This window comes from Leptonychotes weddellii, chromosome 16 (assembly GCF_054177405.1).
Source record: "Leptonychotes weddellii isolate Sample4059 chromosome 16, ASM5417740v2, whole genome shotgun sequence".
NCBI classification, from domain to species: domain Eukaryota; kingdom Metazoa; phylum Chordata; class Mammalia; order Carnivora; family Phocidae; genus Leptonychotes; species Leptonychotes weddellii.
The window spans coordinates 32,672,224-32,679,487 of NC_138384.1; the positions used below are offsets into that span (position 1 = coordinate 32,672,224).

At 43.4% G+C, this 7,264-nt stretch overlaps 1 long non-coding RNA gene across 1 annotated transcript; it reads left to right on the top strand.

Annotated features, from left to right (window-relative positions):
* Positions 1–6: 6 nt before the first annotated feature.
* On the top strand, positions 7–2,654 carry LOC145717563 (uncharacterized). Its single transcript, XR_014140880.1, has 2 exons — positions 7–419; positions 2,393–2,654. It is a non-coding gene; the product is annotated as an uncharacterized LOC145717563 (long non-coding RNA).
* The last annotated feature ends 4,610 nt before the right edge of the window (positions 2,655–7,264 follow it).

Consider the following 7,264-nt stretch of genomic DNA (forward strand, 5'->3'; position numbering starts at 1 on the left):
TGCCCCTTTCTACTTCGTGAGGACACAGAGGTTGGCAGTAAGCAACCTGGGGAAGGGCCCTCACTCAGCCAGGCTAGTGCCTTGCTCTTGGACTTAACAGCTTCTAGAACTGTGAGAAATAAACTTCTGTTATAAGCTACTCGGTCTATGGTATTTTGTTATGGCAGCCTGAACAGGCATCAGGTTTTATGGGAACAAGTGTCTGTAAAGTTATAGAATTGGTACCATTAAAATCAAGTATGCTAAGCTTTTCTGTAGAACCTGATTCTAGCAAACCCTTTCTTTACTTTGCAGGTGTCACTTTGTATAAACCTGATTGTGGAATGGAAGTTGACATGTTCATTTTATGCACATGTTCTGTGAAATACAGCTGGAAGGGTAAAGATGTGACTTGAGAATACTTGAATTTAAGCTTAGAGGTAAAATAATGTTAGTGCAGGGTATAAAGTATATCATATTTTTTTGGTGAAGTGAAGAGACCAGATTTGAGAAACCAAAAATCTAATTTTTTTTTTTTAAACCAGAGCTCTGCTAATCTTAATTTGCAGATATCTTTTTTTTTTAAAGATTTTTTTTAATTTTTTTTTTATTTATTTATTTGAGAGAGAGAATGAGATAGAGAGAGCACATGAGAGGAGGGAGGGTCAGAGGGAGAAGCAGACTCCCCGCTGGGCAGGGAGCCCGATGTGGGACTCGATCCCGGGACTCCAGGATCATGACCTGAGCCGAAGGCAGTCGCTTAACCAACTGAGCCACCCAGGCGCCCAATTTGCAGATATCTTTATTGAACAAAACTTGAGCACCTGCTATGCCAGACACAGGCAGTGGGTATAAAGGTGAACAAGATATGGTCCCTAGCTTTGAGTATGAAGACAGACCAGCAGTAATAGAATATGATAATATTTCCAGGAGAGCATAGAAGGACTTTTGGGGGTTAGGGGTGTTGGAGTAAAGCCTGGAGAGGGTTTTATGAATCCTCATGAGACTTCAAGTCACAGGCAGTCAGCCTTTTTTTTAGCCTTGTGAGGCTAATGCTTGACCTGCAGTCCCATATTTTATAGCTAGAGCCAGGCTATCAGGAGTGTTCCATGGACTGAAGCAAGTTAAACTCCTACCTGTCTGTAATGAGAGAAATACAAAGGAAATGTGGACTAAGAATAGACACACTTAACACCAATTTGGCAATTTTATGTCTGTTGAATCTAATGAATTAGGGCTCGTGGTTTGTATGTCTGCTCCCCTGGCCTCCTATTTTTTCTAGTTTTTCGGTTTTTCTGAAAGAAAGTGCACATGAGCAGGGGGCCGGAGGGGCAGAGGGAGAGAGAGAATTTTAAACAGGCTCCATGCTCAGCGTGGAGCCCAGCATGGGACTCAATCTTAGGACCTTGAGATCATGACCTGAGCTGAAATCAAGAGTCAAGACGCTCCACTGACTGACGGTCGTTGGGACGGGTCCGGAACGCGGGGGGCGGGGCGCCCTGACTGGGGACAGCGGGTGGGCGGTGAGGGGGTTGCTGGGAGTGGGCCTTGCTAGGGGAGTGAGGTGGGAGGAGTAGGGGATGGCAGGGGGGGGGGTGCCGGGGGGAGAACTGTCGTCCCAGTAAGTTGTTACAACTGTTCCCCCGCGCCCCACCCCACCCCGCCAAAACAGGAATAATTTTGTTTCATTATATTTTATGTTTTATCCGTGAAAGTAAGTGCGCTTGTAAAACACAATATAGAGGGCATCAGATGGAAGTAAAATTTCTACCATTTCTCCTCCTTCCTCTTTGAACATTTTGGTTTAAGTCCTTCCAGGCTTCAGAACTTTTTTTAACCCCCTCCCCCAACTCTTCCTTCCCCCACAGAACTAGACAAACAAACAAAAAACACCGCACAGATTTGCAAAAACAAAAATGGGGTTTGGCTGTTCTAACGTATAATCTGCTTTTTCTCTCCCACGAAATAATAAATCTGGACATTTTCCCACATCCATATGGAATACAGATCACCATTATTATCTTTAATGATACCGTTTTCCCATCATATGGATGAGCATATTTGCCCAATCTGTTTCTAAGAAACTCTTTCTAAATTTTGTTTGGTTTTGCTTGTGTGTCTTTGCTCACCTGTCCCACAATTTCCTCAGGAGAAACTAATGGAAGCAGAATTGCTGGGGCAAAAGGGATGCACAGTTACTATTTTATTTTATAACACGTTGCCAGGTTGCCTCTAGAAAAGTTGTTCTAATTTACCACTGAACCAGCCACTTACACATTTTTCACAGTGGTGTGGAACTGAATAAAGGAAACTTCATTTAAAATAGAGGCATGAGACCAGAAGGGGAGTGCTCACCCCCTACCAACTCCAGGGCAATTGCAGATCCCAGCTCATACCTTGCATTTTCCAACAGGAAGAAGCCTACTTTACGACCCCAGCAAGCAGGAAGATTTTTCTCCTTGCCCAACAATAGCCCAGCCAAGGAGAAACTCATCACGTTTCTCACTTTCCTCCAATGGACTTTTGTTCAAAGCCACCCGCGCCCCCCCCTTCCCTTTTTTCCCTATAACGTTCCTGTCCTTTGTTCTCCGGACGTGTGGGTGGTTTTGCCGTAGCTTTCATGTCTGAATTGCAATTCCTCTGCCATTTCTGAATAAATCCATTTTGCTGGTAAAGTAACTGGCTGCTTTATTTTCAAGGTTGACAGTAGGTAGTCAGTAGGTAGTTTGGTTTCCTAAAGCTCCTTACCTCTCACCTGGGCTCCTTTGTTTCTCTAGCACAGAAAATCCTTCCCTGTGGGGAACTGGCTCAGAGTAGAATACCTGTTGGGACTACAGGATTGTCATGGGGGAGACACAGCCTTTCCCCAGAGAGAATAATGGTCCCTTAGGGAGGGGGAGGAGGTTGGGAGACTGCACCTTAACCCTTTTATCTCCTGGGTTGGGGCAGAATCAGGTCACTCCTCCCTGAGGTTTGGGTGTGTGTGTGTGTGTGTGTGTGTGTGTGTGTGTGTGTGTGTGTGTGTGTGTGTGTGTGTGTGTGTGTGTGTGGTGGGTGTGTGTGTGTGGTGGGTGTGTGTGTGTGTGTGTGGTGGGTGTGTGTGTGTGAAGGGGAGATGTGTATAAATTATGCAGATGGTAGCTGCTTTGTCTGTCCTGTTATTTGCTTCTTGCAGACCAGTTTGTTTTGATGGCGGGAAAAGCAACCCAATGCCATGGATACAAATTCCAAATTCTTGGATTGCAGAGCAGGGATGGGCCCTTGGGGGTTACTCTCTGCAGTGACCCTCAAGCTTTTCTTTCTTTTTCTCTTTCTTTCTTTCTTTCTTTCTTTTTCTTTCTTTCCTTTCCTTTCTTTTTTTTTTTCTTAAGATTTTTAATTTATCTTAGTGTGTGTGTGTGTGTGCATGGGTTGGGGGGAGGGGCAGAGGGAGAAAGTCTGAAGCAGCCCGAGGAGCAGACTCCTTGCTGAGCACAGAGCCCGAGGTGGGGCTTGATCTCATAACCCTGAGATCATGATCCGAGCTAAAACCAAGAGTTAGATGCTTACCTGACTGGGCCACCCAGCTGCTCCTCAAGTTTCTTGAATTGCAACTCACCTAGTAAATACTGTTTACATTATAACCCAGTGTACACACACACACACACACTACACACATGTGCATGTACACACATATTGGTGAGGAAACAGTTTAACAAAAATAGTAACTGCCCTTAGTATGATGAATTCTGGTACTTTTGGTTCTACTCCGTTTTATTATTAGTTTTTAAATGCTGGTCTTGACCCACTACATTTATTTCATGATCCTCAACTGGCTTTCAACCTGCATTTGAAAAACAGTAATCTAGTTAATCTAGTTGAACCCACTCATTTTACACGTGGGGAAACAGGCCGGAATTGGAAGAGACTCAATTAAGGACATCCAGGGAGTTACAGTTGAACAGAACTGGTTCCAGACTGATGCTGACAGACATGGCCAGTGGGGAGATGACTGTCCCTCTCAAAAATGTATGGGAATCAATAGCTCTGTTATATGCTAGCAATAACCAATTAGAAGTTTGTTGCAAAAAATATCCAATTTATGATGGCAATACAAGCCACAAATAATTATGAATAAACCTAACAAGAAATGTGCAAGAATAGTGTGAAGAAAAAATGTTAACTTTATTGAAAGACTTAGAAGAACCACTGAATACATGTAGAGACAAATGTTTCCTCATTTTTAAGACCCAATAGTATAAATACATAAATAAGTATTTATGGGTGGCTCAGTCTGACTCTTGATCTCAGCTCAGGTCTTGATCTCAGGGTCATGAGTTCAAGCACTGCATTGGTCTCCACGTTTGGCATGGAGCCTACTTAAAAAAAAAAATTCTTCAATTAATCCATAAGTTCAATTCAATCCCAACTAAATCCCAACAAGTTTGTTGAGGAAAGTTCACATGGGAAGGAAAATGCACAAAAACAGCCAAGACATTTTTGAGAAAAGATTGAAGAAAGTTGTCCTATTGTGTATCAAAATACTATAATAGAGTGTTAAGGTGGTTCAGGAATCAAAATATATAATAATGAAGCAAAATGCAGAATTTAGGAGCATGTATATAGGGAATGTAGTTTATGATAAAGATGACATTTTGTAGTTGAAAAAAAGATTATACAACATATTTTTTTAAACAAAAAGGGCTGAAGGGTCCTGGGATCGAGCCCCGCATCGGGCTCCCTGCTTGGCAGGAGGCCTACTTCTCCCTCTCCCACTCCCCCTGCTTGTGTTCCCTCTCTCGCTGTGTCTCTCTCCGTCAAATAAATAAAATATTAAAAAAAAAAACAGAAAGAACCAAAGACCTTGTAATTCTATAAGCTTTGCTATAGCCGTCCAATAAGTCCCCCTTTCTCCTCTTAAGCTAACTATTGTTGGCTTCTGTTGTTTGTTGTCAAATAATTTTATTCTTAGATGTCTCTGGTAAAATAAGTTTGGAAAACCCCATGTAAAATAGTTCGCTTTACTGTAGGATTTGTCAGTGAATCCTTTCAAAAGGGGTAGTGTGTGCAGCTGTCCCATTGTTCTTTGACATTAACACCCTTCCCACCTTGCCCTACTGTCCCAAGAGATTAGTGGTCTGTTTATACAGACACACTCTGGGAAACTCTGTCCTATTCATACTTATGACAAATGAATATGGCCGTAAGGATTCTGCTATTTCCACTTGCCATTTTGCTGGAAGCCTTTCTCATTTGTGTGTTGTGCTGTGTCAGCTGTCCCACTTTCTACAAATTTGTTGCCAGGAACCCATTATAATAAAAGTAAATAGAAAATGGTCTCTGCTTTAAAAAAAATTCCCCTAATTTTCCCCATTAATATTATTCCTCATGTAGGTGCGTAATTATCCCTTTATCCAATGTGCCACATATCAGGGCAAGGTGATCTGTTTCAGAAAATAGAACCAATTCACATACTACCCTACACAGAATTTAGTGAGAGAATCATATTTGGGGTAAGTCGCTTCTTGGCTTGCATGGCATTGGCAGAGGAGTTATTAGCAGAGAGATACAAGGACTTGGAACACTGGGCTGGGAGGTGTACCAGCCACTGGACCAGGCTGAGCCTCAGGCTGTTTAGTTTGTCCATAAAAAGAAGGTGGTGATAGTGTTCCTATCACAGGGACATTCTGGTGCTCAGATAAATTCATAGGGGTGAAAGTGCATTATGAAGGACAAAGCACCGTATCTGTAGGTACCAGCCTAGGCCCTCTCACTTCTAAGAGGCAGAAACCCACCCTGACCTAGCTAAAACAAAACAGGAATTTGTGTATTTGCATAAATGAAATATCCATAAATATCCATGAGGGTTTTAGTTCTCTGGAGGGCTGGCTCCTGGGGGTTTCAACAATACTATCAAGATCTACTTCTCTCCATTTTCCGTACATTTACTGTTTTGACTCTTACCAGAAGAGGGGATATGAATTAATAAATATGCCCATGAAAATGAGTGAGAGGTTCCACAGTCCTCACCACTTATGTCAGGCCTTTGCTGACTGATGATACTTGCCATGGACTTGGGCCTGTGAGCTTGAGACCCATAATTACATTCGGCGTCAGGAAGAAAGGAGCTGTCAGTCCAACTTAGTCCTCCTTCCCTGAATGCTAGTTTCTAGCCAGTTCCTTTTCTTCTCCCATCAGGAAATGAGGGTGCTGGGCATATGAAAGACAACTTCTTATTTGGAGAGGTGGATAGGAAACACCCACTAGGGCTATACTTATTAAACACGGATGGAACTGAATTGGATGCTCTCATCTAGCCGCTGGCTCAAGTTGGTAGGTTCATGAGTCCTTATCTGTAAAGGAAGGACTTTTGGCTTTCCATTTGAGGGAAAAGACAATTCCACTGCTGGAGAAAGGAAGGACGAAAGGAAGGGAGGGAGGGAGGGACAGAGGGAGAGGAGCAAGAAGCAAGGGCAGGGGAGTCATAAGGGGCTGAGGGTGCCTGCAGAGCCCTAGGCAGGCCAGACTGGAGGGAAGGCAGAGGATTTTCCTGAACAATTCCCTTTTCTTCATGCCTTCTCTGCTCCTCCAGGTTTCTGTGGACATCAGTTTCCAGTTTTTAAACTTATTTTTATGACTATAAAAGTTAAATATGGTCATTGCAGATAAGAGAAACACAGAAAACTATAAAGAAGCTGAAAAGCACTCCCTGATCCCACTGACTGGGACCCAAAGTTTGAAGAAACCAGACCTAGAGACCCAGCATGACCCTGGACCTGCCTGCCTCTGATCTCCTCTTTCTACTCCCTGTGCTCACTGCACTCCAATCACACTGGCCTTTGTCCTGCCCAGGCCTGCCTTTCTGCACAGCCCTTGTCCTGCTGCCTCGAGTACTGTCTGCCCTGTCCCATCGGTTCCTGGCTGGCTCTTTCAAATCTTTTTTTTAAGATTTTATTTATTTGACAGAGAGAGACACAGCAAGAGAGGGAACACAAGCAGGGAGAGTGGGAGAGGGAGAAGCAGGCTTCCCGCTGAGCAGGGAACCTGATGCGGGGCTTGATCCCAGGACCCTGGGATCATGACCTGAGCCGAAGGCAGATGCTTAACCATCTGAGCCACCCAGGCGCCCTGGCTCTTTGGAATCTTTAGGTTTTCAGTCAAATGTTGAAAGCCCAACTCTTTCCCTGCCACCCAGTCACTTTCTAACATCAGTGAACTTATTTTTTGTAGTCTTTATAACTACCCAGATGTACATTCTTTTCCCTTTTTTTGGATTTTTTTTTTTTAAACTCTTTTTTTTTTTTTT